This window comes from Miscanthus floridulus, chromosome 8 (genome assembly GCF_019320115.1).
Source record: "Miscanthus floridulus cultivar M001 chromosome 8, ASM1932011v1, whole genome shotgun sequence".
NCBI classification, from domain to species: Eukaryota; Viridiplantae; Streptophyta; class Magnoliopsida; order Poales; family Poaceae; genus Miscanthus; species Miscanthus floridulus.
The window spans coordinates 102,753,123-102,769,771 of NC_089587.1; positions in this window are offsets into that span (position 1 = coordinate 102,753,123).

Consider the following 16,649-nt stretch of genomic DNA (forward strand, 5'->3'; position numbering starts at 1 on the left):
GGGTCCGGTTGAGGGCTAGCTCATCTTTGTGATCGTCACCCCGTCCTCGGTTTCCACAACCAGAAGGGTTGAGCTAATATCACTTGCCTCGATGGCTCGAGTGTCGCGCTCAGTGAGCTCACTAACGGGCATGTCCGAGTGGAATCTAGGTCTGTCGTTCGTAACGGGGTCGACATAGCCCTCATATGGCATTCCACTTCTCCATAACCCGCCTCCTGATAGATGCCTGAGTCGTTCTGGAGACCGATTTAGGTGGACCATTGGCCTCTCCTCGATGGAGATTCTATGGGCATGGATCGAGGTTAGGATTGAACAAGAAGGTCGAGATGACCCTATCTACTTCTGAGTGGGTCAAGCGAAGGCCACTGGAGCTCATCTGTGTTTTCTCCCCTAGCTCTATTTGATGTGAGGCATCCTCGAGCCCTTCGCGAGCTGGCCTTCGAACCCCGGTTGGTTGTCGCTCATGTTGATGCGAGGCGGCCTCGAGCCCTTCATGGGCCGGCCTTCGAACCCTGATTAGTTGTCGCTCATGTTGAATGAGATGACTATCGCTTCATGTCACGACGCGAAGCATTGTGATGCAATAATTGCATATGCGATGCTTGGATGTATGAGAATGGATGAATGAATGCTCATGCACTAGAAAAGTAAAGTGGGGGTTGGTAAAGTTTGGGGAGCTCTTACCGGCTATGTCCAAGTGCAATCCGGCTCTGTCGTTCATGACGGACTCAGCATAACCCACATGGGCATTCTACTACTCCTTACCCATCTCTTAGTAGCAGTCGGAATAAAAGGTCCTAATGGCTAGAGGGGGTGAATAGACTATAAGAAAAATGGACCCTAGGCCCATTTACTTTGGATTTTGGTGTTTGATGACCAACACAACCAAGTTGGACTAATGAATTTGCAAGTGATTGTTTTGTAGTTTAATAGGGTGCAAGACATGACATGGACGAAGGCAACATGATGATCTGATGATCAACACCATAAGCAAGACCCTAGGAGCACAAGAGAAGACCCAAGATATCAAGCAAAGTCTAAGCATGAAGATAGAAACCAAGCCGTACACAAGATCATGAAGAAACGAGCTCACAGAGGTGACCGAATGCTAGACCAGACGCTGGAGGAAAGTGACTGGACACTCTGATCAAGAGGCTCGGCAACAACAGGCATCAGCAGCAGCGACCGAATGTTGAGTACTGAAATCGACCAGATGCATCGATGGCACTGTTCATCATTTTGGCAACACATTCAGCATTGATCGGACGCTAGCGGCAAATCGACTGGATGCAGAACAGCAGCGTCCGATCGAGTACAAAGAGGTTCTAGAGCAGCGAATTTGTGACCAGATGTGTCCGGTGGCATGTGACCGGACGCTGGCAACATCTGATCAGTTGATCGCGGCTCTAATGGTCGGGACGACCGGACGCGTCCGGTCAGGACGTGATCAGCGTTCGGTCAGTAGCAGAAAAGCGGGATTTCATCCCCAACGGCTACTTTCTCAGTGGGACTTATAAATACAACCCCCAATCAGCCAAATGAGCTAAGAGGAGCTAAGAAAACATATCAAGGGTGTTGATACCCCTTGCATAGTGCTTAGTGTTTTATTAGGTGATTAGCGTAGGTGCTTTGTGAAGTGCTTAGGTTGATTAGACCACCGCTTATGCGCTTGCTCTAGGTTTAGGCCTAGTGTTTAGTGAGGTTTGCATACCTCTTACCACTCGGTGCTTGCGTGCACCATTGTTGTACATCGGAGGGGCTTGTAGTCTTACGAGATCACACCAACCGCGTTTATGGTGTGGCCGCCATCATGTACCAGAGGGAACAAGGACCGTAGCATTTTGGCTGGAAGCTTGATAGTGAAGACGGCAGGGAGCATCCGAGAGAGGCTTACTGGAAGGCACATCGGAGACCCACTTATGCATGGGGAAGGCCCGAGGATATCCATGGAGTTACCCGACCAGGAGCTTGGCCCTTGCGAGGGATTCCTTATGAGGGGCTCCAATGAGGACTAGGAGGAAGCTTGTGCACTTCTCGATACCTCAGTAAAAATACCAGAGTCATTGATGGGAGTTTGCATATCTCTACCTTGCTCTTTAGCTTTCGCATTTACATTGATTATATTATTCCTTTTGTGGTAGAGATAGCAACACACTAGCAAAACTGTAGTTGCACATTTAGATAGTTTATCTATTGCATAGGTTTTGCTAGGGTTAGAAAAAGAGGCCATAGTTTAGAGTTAGAATTTTAAGTTGCCTAATTCACCCCCCCCCTCTTAGGCGTCACGGTCCCCTACAAGTGGTATTAGAGCTGGTTGGCTCAATTTGGACCTTTGGCTTAACCGCTATTGAGTCGACGCTATTTAGAGTGGTTGGAATGGATACCTCTAGGTCTCCGCACTTTAACAACACTAACTTCCCTTATTATAAAGCTAGAATGGTTTGCTACCTTGGGGCAGTTGATTTGGGAGTTTGGAGAGTCACTCGTGACGGGGTGAAACCCATTAAGAATCCCGATAAACCCACAAAGAGTGAAGAAAAGGAAATACATTTCAATGCTAGAGCTAAGAATTGCTTGTTTGAATCCTTTAGCATGGATGTGTTTAACTAAGTGTTCACTTTAAATACGACACATGAAATTTGGTTAAAACTCCAAGAGCTCCATGACGGCATATCTAATGTACATGAGCAAAAACATTGTCTAGCGAAACAAAATTATGATTCCTTTACAATGAATGATGATGAGCTTGTTCGTGATATGTATTCTCGTTTGAATCTATTTATCAATGAGCTCCATTCAATAGGACTAACAAAGCTAGATGATGAGGACATCCTGAGGAAGATCATCTTTGTGCTACCACAAAATAAATATGCAAGCATCATCACCATCCTTCATAACATGGAAGACTTGAGAACCATGACCCCAGCTATAGTCATTGGCAAGATAGTGGCATTTGAAATGTCACGCAAGATGGGTCAAGAAGAAGCCTCTTCATCAAGCAAAGGCAAAGCTCTCGCATGTAGCGAGAAAAAGAAGATGAAGGGCAAGCAAGTTGAGACAAGCTCAAGCTCAAGCTCCTCAAGTGAAGGTGAAGAAGAAGATGAGGATAATGATAATGATGATTCAAGTGATGATGATCAATCTTCCTCCACCTCCGACCTTGATGAAAAATCAATCAAACTAATCAACAAGGTGGAGAAGATGATCCAAAAGCTCAATGTCAAGGGTGTGCCCATCCAAATCCAAGATCTTATTTTCACCAATCAAAGAAATGAGCAAAGAAAGAGAGGATGCTATGGATGCCGTGAGTTAGGGCACTTTGTGGAAGTTTGTCCAAATAAGCCCACACCTAAGACAAAGAAGAATGCATGCAAGAACCAAGCCCTCACATCAATAAGGACATGGGATGATTCTTCAAGTGAATAAGAAGACCATCACAAGAGGTGAGGGCGCAAGCACTCATCATCAAGCTCTTCTCGTGTGTGTGCCTTATGGCATGAGGTAACGAAAGCTCATCCTCTAGTGAGAGTGATAGTGATGATGAAATGCCTTCTTATGATAAAATTGTGCAACAAAATCTTAATTTTGCTAAAGTTTTCACTAGTCAACAAAAGAAGCTCGAAAAATTAAAAGTAAAGCTAGATAGTTCACAAGAAGCATATAAAACTTTGCTTGAACAATATGATAACTTTGTTAATCTCAATGCTGAACTATCTACTAAAATTGAGCAACTTGAGGCTAGTGCAACAATAAATGCATGCACAATAAATGATGAGCAACTTGTAAAGAAAAATGAAAAATTAAAAGAAAAGTTAGCTAGCTCACAAGATGCTTATAAAGGGTTGCTTGCTAAAATGGAAACCATGTGCAAACATTGTGATGAGCTAACTAATAAAGTTGCTAATCTTGAAGCCATTAGTACAACCCCCACCAAGGCATCTAAAAAGAAAAGTTCTATCTTTAACATGTCTACTTCTTGTAATGATTTATGTTTAAACTCATCTTTGTGCAACCAAGTTTGTATTAAGAAAGTTGTTGTAGATACATGCACACAAGAGGTTGCAAAGAAGAATGAGCAACTCAAGCAAGAAGTAGCTCGCCTCACCAAGGACTTGACTCAAGTGAAAGGCAAGGCGAAGCAAGCCCAACTTCATCAAGATAACACCATCAAGGAAGTGAAGAAGCTTGATGAAGGACAAACCGTGGTTTGCTACGTGTGCCATAAGGAAGGTCACAAGTCCTATGAGTGCAAGGTGAAGAATGGGGGAGGAGCAAAGAAGAAAGAGAAGAAGCAAACAAGCAAGCTCTCCAACACCTACACCAACAAAGTGAACAAAAAGGCCTCCACACCATATTTGTTAAAGAAGAAGAAAAATGACAAGGTGGTGGCCATCAAGGTGAACAAGCAAGCCAACAATGGGGTCAAACGCTTTTGGGTGCCAAAGGAAATCATTTCCAACGTGAAGAGCACCAAGAAGGTTTGGATCCCAAAAGGAAAGTGAGAAGTCCAATGGACTTCGGGGAATTTGGAGACTTGGTAAAGTATGGATGCATTTCATGGGGTGCATCATGATGGACAAAATCATTGTCAAGTGGGTTAATGAATACTATGGACCCAAATTCCCCTTCCCATGTTAGGTAACTAGATTCAATTTCCTTCAAGTAGTATCAATTTGCATTTCCTACAAGTGGTATTTCTTACAAATTGGTATCTTTAAGCATCTAGTTACCCTTCATGCCTAGGTTTGCATTCACATGCTTAAATCTTTTGTCATGCATACACTAGGTATATCTTATGGTAGGCTTGCTCAGTTTCATCCTTATTCCTTGGAGCAATCCTACATGGTTTAAAATTATTTAGGAGCACAACATATAACTTGTCTTTCGATTATTCATCTAATATGTGCCAAAGTCCAAATTGTAGATAATTTCTCCTAGATATCGCCTTTGAAAATGACTCTCACATTCATGCGATGTCATCTTTCAAATGGTATTTTTTATTCTAAAACCAATATGCATGTTTACTACAAGTATTCCATACTTGTGTGCACAAATTTAGGGGGAGGTTACTCTACAAGTTGGATACTTTGAGACTGACACCTTTTCAAGATTATCATGTGTGTAGTAGTCTCATTGTAAGGAAAATAGAGTCCCTAGAGTTAAGCACCATACTTCAAATATCCACCACCTATTGCAAGTGGTAGAAATCAAATTGGTTTCCACATGTGGTATTTCTAAACCAATATCATCATGTTGATCTCATTTTGATATTTATATGCTTTCTCCATGCATTATATAGATTAAATTCCCTTGTGCAAAAATTTGCCAATTATGCATATGCTTTGCCTTCTACCATATGTATGCATATATTGAGGGGGAGCTTAATCTATATAATGTGAGAGTCAAATTTTGTGACCTATTCCACTCTAGACACAAAGGATCACAAAGTTTGACCCTCCCTTGTGCTACTAATGTCTTCCTTTTTGGTGTTTGATTCCAAAGGGAGAGAATTTAGAGGACCAAAAGCAAGCATGACTTTGTAGGGCCAAAAGCTAGATCATAATAATGTACAAGTGGTAATGGTCTGAGAAAGGGAGGATAGTGGATTATGGATTAGCCTATATAATGGGAAGAATTTATAGGAAGCAAGGCTTAAATCCATAATGCCACAAGGGGAAAATTGCAAGGGCAAGATAAGTTTTTTATGTGGTATTCTTTAGTTTTACAAGTAGTATCTTTTAGCATCATATAACCTTGCCCCTTGCATTGCATCCTAGCAAGTAGGTAGTTTTCAAATTTCAAAATTCTATTATTTGCTTGCTTTGGTCGTGTTGTCATCAATTACCAAAAAGGGGGAGATTGTAAGGAAAATGGACCCTAAGCCCATTTACTTTGGATTTTGGTGTTTGATGACCAACACAACCAAGTTGGACTAATGAATTTTCAAGTGATTGTTTTGTAGTTCAATAGGGTGCAAGACGTGACTTAGACGAAGGCGACGTGATGATCCAATGGTCAACACCATAAGCAAGACCCTAGGAGCACAAGAGAAGACCCAAGATATCAAGCAAAGTCCAAGCACGAAGATAGGAACCAAGCCGTATGCAAGATCGTGAAGAAATGAGCTCACAGAGGTGACCAAACGCTGGACCGGACGCTGGAGGAAAGTGACCAGACGCTCTGATCAAGAGTCTCAGCAACAGCAGGCATCAGCAGCAGCGACCGGACGCTGAGTACTAAAATTGACCGGATGCATCGATGGCACTGCTCATCATTTCGGCAACACATTCAACATTGACCGGACGCTGACGACAAATCGACCAAATGCAGAACAGCAGTGTCCGATCGAGTACAGAGATGTTCCAGAGTGGCGAATTTGTGACCAAACGCGTCCGGTGGCATGTGACTGGACGCTGGCAGCATCGAATTAGTTGATCGTGGCTCTAATGGTCGGGACAACTGGACGCATCCGGTCAGGACATGATCAGCATTCGGTCAGTAGCAGAAAAGTGGGATTTCATCCCCAACGGCTACTTTCTCAGTGGGGCTTATAAATGCAACCCCCAACCAGCCAAATGAGATGAGTGGAGCTAAGGAAACATATCAAGGGTGTTGATACACCATTTCAGTGATCTCCACTTGCATAGTGCTTAGTGTTTTATTAGGTGATTAGCGTAGGTGCTTTGCGAAGTGCTTAGGTTGATTAGACCACCGCTTATGTGCTTGCTCTAGGTTTAGGCCTAGTGTTTAGTGAGGTTTGCATACCTCTTACCACTCGGTGCTTGCGCGCACCATTGTTGTACATCGGAGGGGCTTGTAGTCTTGCAAGATCACACCAACCACGTTTGTGGTGTGGCTGCCACTGTGTACCGGAGGGAACAAGGCCCGTGGTGTTTCGGCCGAAAGCTTGATAGTGAAGACGGCAGGGAGGATCAGGGAGAGGCTTGCTGAAAGGTATGTCAGAGACCCACTTGCGCGTGGGGAAGGCCTAAGGCTATCTATGGAGTTACCCGATCAGGAGCTTGGCCCTTGTGAGGGGCTCCAACGAGGACTAGGAGGAAGCTTGTGCGCTTCTCGATACCTTGATAAAAATATCAGAGTTGTTGATGGGAGTTTGCATATCTCTACCTTGCACTTTAGCTTTCGCATTTACATTGATTGTATTACACCTTTTGTGGTAGAGATAGCAACACACTAGCAAAACCATAGTTCACATTTAGATAGTTTATCTATTGCATAGGTTTTGCTAGGGTTAGAAAAAGAGGCCATAGTTTAGAGTTAGAATTTTAAGTTGCCTAATTCACCCCCCCCCCCTCTTAGGCATCACGGTCCCCTACATAGCCTATTAAAAAATTTCTACAACAACACTTAGCAAACCGGTTAGACAATTATGAGGCAAAGCAAGTATTGCGCTAGCCTACCAAAAATGCAAGCCACCTACCACAATTCTAGTTTCTATCATCTCTAACCACACAATGGCTATGGCACTACACTAAGTTAGTGTGCTCTCAAAACCTAACTAAAGAGTCACACTAACCACACTAACAAGCTCTCACAACTAGCTACACTAAAGAGCTTGACAACTAGTTTGTGGTAATGTAAAGAGAGAGAGAGAGCAAGATAGTTATACCGCCGTGTCGAGGAGCGAACCAATCAATCAAAAGGATGAATACCAATGAAAACCAATCACCTCAGAATCAAATGATGACATAATGATTTTTTACCGAGGTTCACTTGCTTGCCGGCAAGCTAGTCCTTGTTGTGGCAATTCACCCACTTGGAGGTTCACGCGCTAATTGGCATCACACGCCAAACTCTCAATAGGGTGCTGCACAACCAACACAAGATGAGGATCACACAAGCCATGAGCAATTCACTAGAGTACCTTTTGGCTCTTTACCGGGGAAAGGTCAAGAACCCCTCACAATCACCACGATCGGAGCCGGAGACAATCACCAACCTCCGCTCGACGACCCTCGCTGCTCCAAGCCATCTAGGTGGCAGCAACCACCAAGAGTAACAAGTGAATCCCACAGGGAAACATGAACACCAAGTGCCTCTAGATGCAAACACTCAAGCAATGCACTTGGATTCACTCTCAATCTCACAAAGATGATGAATCTACGATGGAGATGAGTGGGAGGGCTTTGGCTAAGCTCACAAGGTTGCTATATCAATGCAAATGGCCAAGAGAGTGAGCTTGAGCCGGTCATGGGGCTTAAATAGAAGGTCCCATGAAATAGAGCCATTGTACCCCTTCACTGGGCACAACATGGGGTGACCGGATGCTCCGGTCAAATCGACCGGACGCAGGACCCCAGCGTCTGGTCACCCAATGCTTGCCACATGTCATTGGCTTCAAACATTGTTCGCCTGATCTCAATGATCAAGTGATGATCGGACGCGCTGCTCAAAGTGACCGAACGCTCCAACACCAGCGTTCGGTCGTTTCCAGTAAGGTTCTAGAGGCGACCGGACGCGTTAGTTGGATCATGACCGAACCTAGGACCCTAGCGTTCGATCAATTCTAGTAAGCCTCCACTCATGACCAGACGCATCCGGTCACTCAACATCTCCTCTGTGTGCTGCCACATTAGTAGGACTGGACGCACTCATCCAGCGTCTGGTCACAAAGTGACCCAGCGTCCGATCACTCTATGAAATCTTGTTTTTTCTGTAGGGCGCCGGTGGCACCATTGAACTGTCCGCATTGTATGGGCGGACACTCCGCCGGTGAAGTTTCTTACCCTTGCTTAAATGTGCCAACCACCAAGTGTATCACCTTGTGCACATGTGTGTTAGCATATTTTTCACAAAAACATTTTCAAGGGTGTTAGCACTCCACTAGATCCTAAATGCATATGCAATGAGTTAGAGCATCTAGTGACACTTTGTTAACCGCATTTCGATATGAGTTTCACCCCTCTTAATAGTATGGCTATTGATCCTAAATGTGATCACACTCACTAAGTGTCTCAATCACCAAAAACATAAATGGCTCCTACCACTTATACCTTTGCCTTGAGCCTTTTGTTTTTTCTCTTTCTTCTTTTCAAGTCCAAGCACTTGATCATCACCATGGCATCACCATCATCATGTCATGATCTTCATTTGCTTCACCACTTGGAATGTGCTACCTATTTCATGATCACTTGATAAACTAGGTTAGCACTTAGGGTTTCATCAATTTACCAAAACCAAACTAGAGCTTTCAATCTCCCCCTTTTTGGTAATTGATGACAACCCTTACACAAAGATATGAATTGAAATTCAATTGAATCCATGTTGCTTGCCCAAGCATATTTACCATGTGTAAAGGATATGGACAAGTTTCATGAACTCCAAATGGTAGCAATTGCTCCCCCTACATATGTGCTAAGAGTTTGGATAGTAGCTTGCACATATGCTTAGATAGGAAATATAGGAGACAATGTCTACCAAATGATGCTAAGGTATAAGAGATGGATCTTTGAAGCATAATACCAATCGGAGTGCACCAATATACCTATCCTTAGCACCATGGTTAGCTCGATACCACTTAGAAATGAAATCACTAGATAACCTATGCATGCTAGTTTTTTATTTCATCATTCAAACCTACAACTAGCATACACCACACAAGCATGGATATTGAAATTTAAAACTTGTGCCATGCAAGCAAACATATGAAATGCACATTCAAATGCACCATACAAGTTCATGATCTTGCTCCCCCTACTTGTGTGCTCAAAATTTTAATTGATCCCCTTCCTTTGTCATATCTCTCCCCCTATCACTTGTTCCTTTGTCATATCTCTTCCCCTATCACTTATATCTTTATTTTCCCCCTTTGTTGTCTTTTCACTATCTTAGTGCACTAATATCTTTGTTTTTCTCCCCATAGTACTAATATCACTAATATCTTTGTTTTTCTCCCCCTTTGTCATCAATGACCATAAAGGTTTAAAAAATAGATAGGTTGAGATTATCAATGTCAATCAATGGGGTGAGGATCATATTCTCAAATTTAGTCCAATCTAGAATACTTGCCAAAGATATTTAACTCGGTTTGATCCAAGAATAAGCTTCTTCACACCTCCAAATAAGTGTTATCTTGTACCATGTTGAGTTAAACACTTAGAGCTTATTTTCTAGATCAAACACTAGGTTTACAAGCCTACAAACATGTCATATGCTACCACTAGATCAAGTCAAGCATAGAAGCAATAGTGATACCATACAATCATCAAATTCATTTGATTTTCATGAATGAGCCTATTAAATGTGAAAGATGTCTAGATGCGCTAAACATGTCCTTAGCAAGGATGTATGCCATGCCAATCAACTTTTACCTTGGATTGCTCGAAGGAGAGGCATGTCATATAGGTGGGGTGCATCAACACATATTTGAGAAATCCAATATGTTCAACTCATTCCTTAGCTTGCAAAACCTTTTCTCATCCAATGGCTTGGTGAATATATCGGCAAGTTGATCTTCGATGCCTACACTATCAATGCAAATGTTCCCTTTTTGTTGGTGATCTATTATGAAATGGTTGTGAACATCAATGTGCTTTGTTCTTGTATGTTGAACTAGATTGTTGGTCAACTTGATTGCACTCTCATTGTCACATGGCAATGGCACTTTCTTGAACTTGATTCCAAAGTCACTCAAAGTGGCCTTCATCCAAAGTACTTATGCACAACAACTACCGGCGGATATGTATTCGGCTTCAGTGGTTGATAATGCAACACTATTTTGCTTCTTTGATGACTATGAAATAAGTGATCTTCCCAACAATTGACATGTGCCTAAGGTGCTCTTCCTTTTAATCTTGCATCCCACATAATCCGAGTCGGAGTAACCAACTAGCTCAAACTTTGCTCCTTTGGGAAACCACAAACCAACATTTTGTGTATGCTTCAAGTACCTCAATATTCTCTTTGTAGCCTTGAAATGACTTTCTCTTGGTGAGGCTTTAAATCTTGCACACATGCATACACTAAACATGACATCTGGCCTTGATGCGGTTACATAGAGTAGGCTTCCAATCATAGACTGATACAATTTTTGATCCACCATATTTTCACTTGCATCACTATCCAAGTTACCATTTGTTCCCATTGGTGTACTAACGACTTTGCTATCACTCATGCCAAATTTCTTGACCATTGTCGACAGAATATCGTCGACGGTCCTCCGAGGTGTATCCCACGAAGGTAGATTGATCGGCAGAGGAGCGTGAGATCAAGAACAAGAAGGCAACAGAGACACACGAGTTAGACAGGTTCAGGCCGTCAGTATGACATAATACCCTACTCCTGTGGTCTATTGGTTTGTATTAGCTATCGTATGATATGCCAAGATTTTAGAGGGGGTCCCTACCCGCCTTATATAGTCCGGGAGGTAGGGTTACAAGTCGATTAGATCTAAGAGATAACCAGAAAGTAATAACTGATTACAGGAATCTTGGGATCATACATATCCTAATAGATCTCGTAATATCTTCAGGATATCTTCACAATGTCTTGCGGAAGGCGTCGAGCAGAGTCGTGCCTCGTAAGGCTTCTTCTTGTGGGCTGGGCCACCCCTAGGGGCGCAGCCCATGTGGTCTGCCGTGGGTATCCGAGGTCGTACACCCCACAACTAGTCCTCGAGCACCTTGTACTCGTTGTGCAACGTCGTCTTAAGCTTGTCTGAGCATGTGCGAACAACACCAAGCAGTCACGCTTATGGTCTCACCACCATGCTAAATTGCCGAGCTACGTGAGCCATCGCCGAGCAGTGTGAACCATTGCTGAGCAGCACAATCTATCGCCGAGCAGGGCGACATGTTGCCGAGCACCATGAATCATCATCGAGCAGAGTGACCAAAATACGGCTTGCCATAAGGGTGTAAGGAGCTCAAGTTTAGAATTGAAAATTTACCCATAGTGGACCAAGTGTGCCCACTTAGAATCCGAACAAATTTGTTGGAGTCAATCTTCCTCCATAGGCATGTAATCTTCGAGAAAAAACCCCGCACACTCACCATGAGGTGAAGTGTGCCCACTTAGTCCCCGATCCTGACAGCAGATGATGTAGTCATGTGGTGCCAGGGTCATAGAATTGAAGAATAGTAGAAAACCAGCCTTATAGGAAGCCAGTCCCCGGGCATGTCCCAGAAAAAGACAAAGCACATTCACCGCAAGGTGAAGTGTGCCCACTTAGTCCCTGAGCCTGACAGTAGGTGATGTAGTCACGTGGTGCCAGGGTCAGAAACAGAAAAACAAATAAAGACCAATCGGAGCAGGACACCAGCCCCCATGCTGTAGGCGAAGTTATCAGAAAAATCAAATCTTTGAGAAAAAACTATAGTAAAAGTTGTACGGTGTCAGTTAATTAGCCTTAATAAATGGCGGAGTAATTGGCAAAATTTCAATGAGGAGCAAGTGACAGTAGCAACAAACGAGTGACGTGGGCTGAAGTTACCTGAAAATCTTGGTAACGGCCCATTAAGCCACATCGGAGAATCCAGAGCGGCGTAGATCGCGGGAATGGTTTCCCAAAAACCCTTCAGTCGTAAAGGTGGGGAAAGTACTTTATAACAGTACCACCGTCCCCCATTCTCCTACCTTTGCCACTTCGTCATTTCATCTTCCACCTTAGCCACCACATCTCCAGATTCGCAGCCACATACATAGCCAACGCCATACCTCATCCAGATCTGAGTGATGGCACCGAAGAGGAGAGCCGTGAACCCAAATAAAACAAGCCCAAAGAAGGCAAGAAGCGGAGCCAGTTGTGACAAAGAGTGGACGCCATCGTGCACTAGAGAAGCAGAGCTCGAAAGGATGGTGATGGCGGGCGTGCTTCCTGACCGCGTCACTGCTGGATGGCGGCCAGCCAGTGGTGAGCCCTTTCCAATGCCTAACACCGATGAAGTTGTAGTCTTTGAAAATTATTTCTGGCGTGGATTGGGGTTCCCTGTTCATCCTTTCCTATGAGATCTGTTGGTATTTTGGTTGATTAGTCTGTGTAATCTCCATCCTCACACTATACTGCACATTTTGATCTTTATTCACTTCTATGAGGCGTTTATTGGGATTCTCCCACACTTCAACCTGTTTAGACACTTATTCTAGTTAAAGAAGAAAGGTGGCGCTAGCTCCAAGGTGGTCGGTAGGGTATATCTGTAGCTCCAAGACGGAATGGCCAACGACTATATCAGCGTACCACTGAACACTTCCCTAAAAGGGTGGAATTCCAAGTGGTTTTACATGAAACAGAACCACATAGCCGTCCGCTGCGACGTCCACCATATCCCAGAGAACCAAAGAAGCTGGTCGGAGAGACCAAGAAGTATTAACATGGAGCAAGTGAAGGAACTCCTTGACTTGATTCAAAGTGTGGAATTGAGAGGTGAACTTGTGGCAGCAAGCTTCATAGTGCGCCGTGTCTAGCCTTGCAAAGAGACGGCCTACCCTACTTTTAACTACAAGGGGGACGACGACGGAACCCGGGAGAGACCTGAGCGGCTGTCAAGGAAAGAAGTAATAGCCCGTGCCATAGAACTATTCACCTCCAGCGCCTTATTTAGCTGGCCAAAAGAAACAAAGGCCTTCAACTATACGAACCCGCCTCCTCAGGTAATCATCTTAACCTGCATTGTTAAACTATCGATTTGCCGAGCAGGGAACTGACTTACTTATGCAAAGATCCATTCGCAAGACAGAGCAGTATATTTTTCTGATGTGCCGAGAGCTGAATGGCCGCCAGCGGTGGACGTCCGACCAACAGATCACCCTAAAGAAAGTTTCATTATTATCTCATCAGAATCTAGAGATTTGGATGTTGATCACACGGCGCGTCCCCCACCATTATTAGAGAAATCTCAGGGGAAACGGGCAGCGACAGACGAGCCGGCCCAGAAAAAGAGAAAAATGGCGACGGCCGCTCCCCGCAAACTGGGCGGCATTTCACTGGGTGGCGACCAGACCACTTGTCCACAGAGAACCATGGTGATGGAGTGGTCTGATGATGATGAAAATACAGTTCCTCCTCCCCTGAGTGTGCAAACAACTTCACGCAGCATCGCATGGAGGAGCAACCAAGGGGAAGCGATGAAGTCCCCGAGCAGCAGGCAACAAAAATCCCTTCAGAGCAAGCAATGGGAGTCCCCGAGCATCAAGCGGAGTTAAACCCAGTGGTACAGGTGGAGCAAACACCGAAACAATAGGCGGAGCAGAGGCTGACTATAGCGGAGGACAGACCTCCACCCGAGAGTATGGAGGTCGACCCCATGGCCGCACCTAGGGGCTCAAACAGACCTCGCTGATTCAAAAAAGCACATCGACAAACCAAACGGTAAGTATCCTCGCGTTGGTGTTGTTCTGCTATTTGACCATAGCTATTTGGGCGATCGACCAAGTGTTCTGATGCAGCGCAAGGCACATGGAGGATCCAAAATCACCCGCCCATACTAATGAGCCACCTCGAGCTTACCCTAAGGCAGAGGTAACACCTACCGCCCCCTGTGTCAAAATCCCCTAGTGCTCAGCAGCCGGCGAAAAAATCAACAACCGCTGCGGGTGGAGCTAGAGACGGCGAGGGGCCAACATCAGCAGAGGCCGGCTCGGCGACAAGGCCTGAAGCAACAACGGGTAGCGTCGGACCCTTGAGAGCTAAAATTGGAGTTGCCAGCAAAGTGATAGAATCTAGGTCGGCGAGACCAGGGGTGCCCGAAGAGCTAACGGTGCCCCCTGAGGGGTCATAGGTCATGCTTAGACCCACTGTCCAGCTACAGAGCCCCCCTACGGTGACCCCTACTGCTGCGGAAGAGGAGGACAAGGTGGAGGAGATCATTCGTGATGAGCCTCAAACCCAATCCATCCGAATCCTTTGCAAGCGTGGTGATGAAGTGGTAGTTGTCGAGGAAGAGGACACCCCTAGAGAAATGAGGAGACTGAAATCCGCCCTCGGCGGAGTTGTAAAACAAATCGAGGTTAATACTGAATCCTGAATATTCTTTGTTGATATTGGTGATGTCCTTCTGCCATTGTCATTATTCATTTCTAGGGGATAACTCGCACTGCCGAGCACCATTACCAGCTGATTAAGAGGATGGAGCCCCTCGCCGAGGAGAACAAAAAACTCAAGGAGGCGATGAACCGTTCAGAGAAGAACATTCAAAGGGCCCAGCGCGAGCGAGACCTTGCTAAGTCCAACATGCGGGACCTAGAATACCAGAAGGAGGTCCTGTCTGAGCACCTAGCGACTGTGAAAGAACAACTTTGGAGCAAGTCCGAGCAGCTGACCACTGCCTCTACACAACTTAAATATGCTTTCGAGCAGTTGGAAAAGCTGCAGAAAATTTCTGAGAAGAAGAAAGGTAGGCATAATCCATAAAAAAGCCTCACATAGTTGGATACGATTACTTTTGGTGATGAATGATGTACTTGTAGAACAAGACACGGTGCTGGGCCAACTACGCTAGGCCCTCGAGCAACTCTGAGAGGAGAAAATGAAGGAGATAGGGCGAGCGAACAAACTGACCGAGGAGCTTAACGGTAAGTACCCCCTGGTCAGGTTTTCTGCTGTAGCGATTGTCTTGCCTAATGGAACTTCAAAATGCATGCAGACTATCGTCAAAGGGTCAAGGCATAGTTCGATGTGCTGGAGCAACAAGCCCGGTCCTAGAGGAACAAATTTGACGCCATAGTTGCCGGAATCAACTCAGTGCTCGACTGTGTCGAACCAAAAACTGCTCCTTAGCCTGACAGCAGGCCGCCGTGCCCAGACATCATCATCGAAAGATGCAAGACGGCATGGGAAAGCTTCAAGAGCTTCAACCACGACGCCATTATTACCGCCGCTACCCACGCCCTTGCTGTTGTTCGGTCCCACTATCCAGCCACTGACCTTGAGGCGATAGGGGGTGGGTACGCTGAGGGGCTGAGCGAAGCGGAGACCCAGTGGCTGGAGGATGAGATGGAAGATGCGGTGAAAAAGTTGGCCAGCGATATAGACCTATTCGGAGACACTAACGACAGTGGCAAAGCATAATGATCTCCTTGGTAGATGTCATCTGTAATTTCTGGACAGTATAGTTAGAATGCGTGAAAGCATGGAAAATACTTGTACAGATGAGAACTGTTCTAAAGTGCATGTGTATGCAGTCAGATTGTATTTTGGCAAAAAAATCTTCGTAATCACGACCATAAGGTATTTATACATAGTGTAAGTAGAGTCCAAGCAGTTAGTCCGCTATTGACCCCCATGGCCTCAGCTAACCCATAGTCTATGACGTTAAGCGTGGAGCCCGTGCATGTGTAGGAAGAACAGGCATGACCAAAGAACTGCAGCCAACCACCCATAACGTAGAGCGCGGAGCCCGTAGCACGTGTAGGGAGGGATCAGAGACTGGGTCTTCTCCATAGAAAGAAAAAAGCGGAACGTGTACTGCTCAGCGGTTATCGAAATAACTTGGAGATATAGATCGTATAGGCGGAGTATGAGCAAGTAGTCCTGAGTTGAACTCTCAGCCTTGGCTGACCCATAGTCCTTAACGTCGAGCGCGGAGCCCGTAGACATGTAGGAAAAACAGGTGTGACCAAGGGACCATAGCCGACCACCCATAATGCAGAGTGCGAAGCCCGTAGCACGTGTAGGGAGAAATCAGAGACTGCGT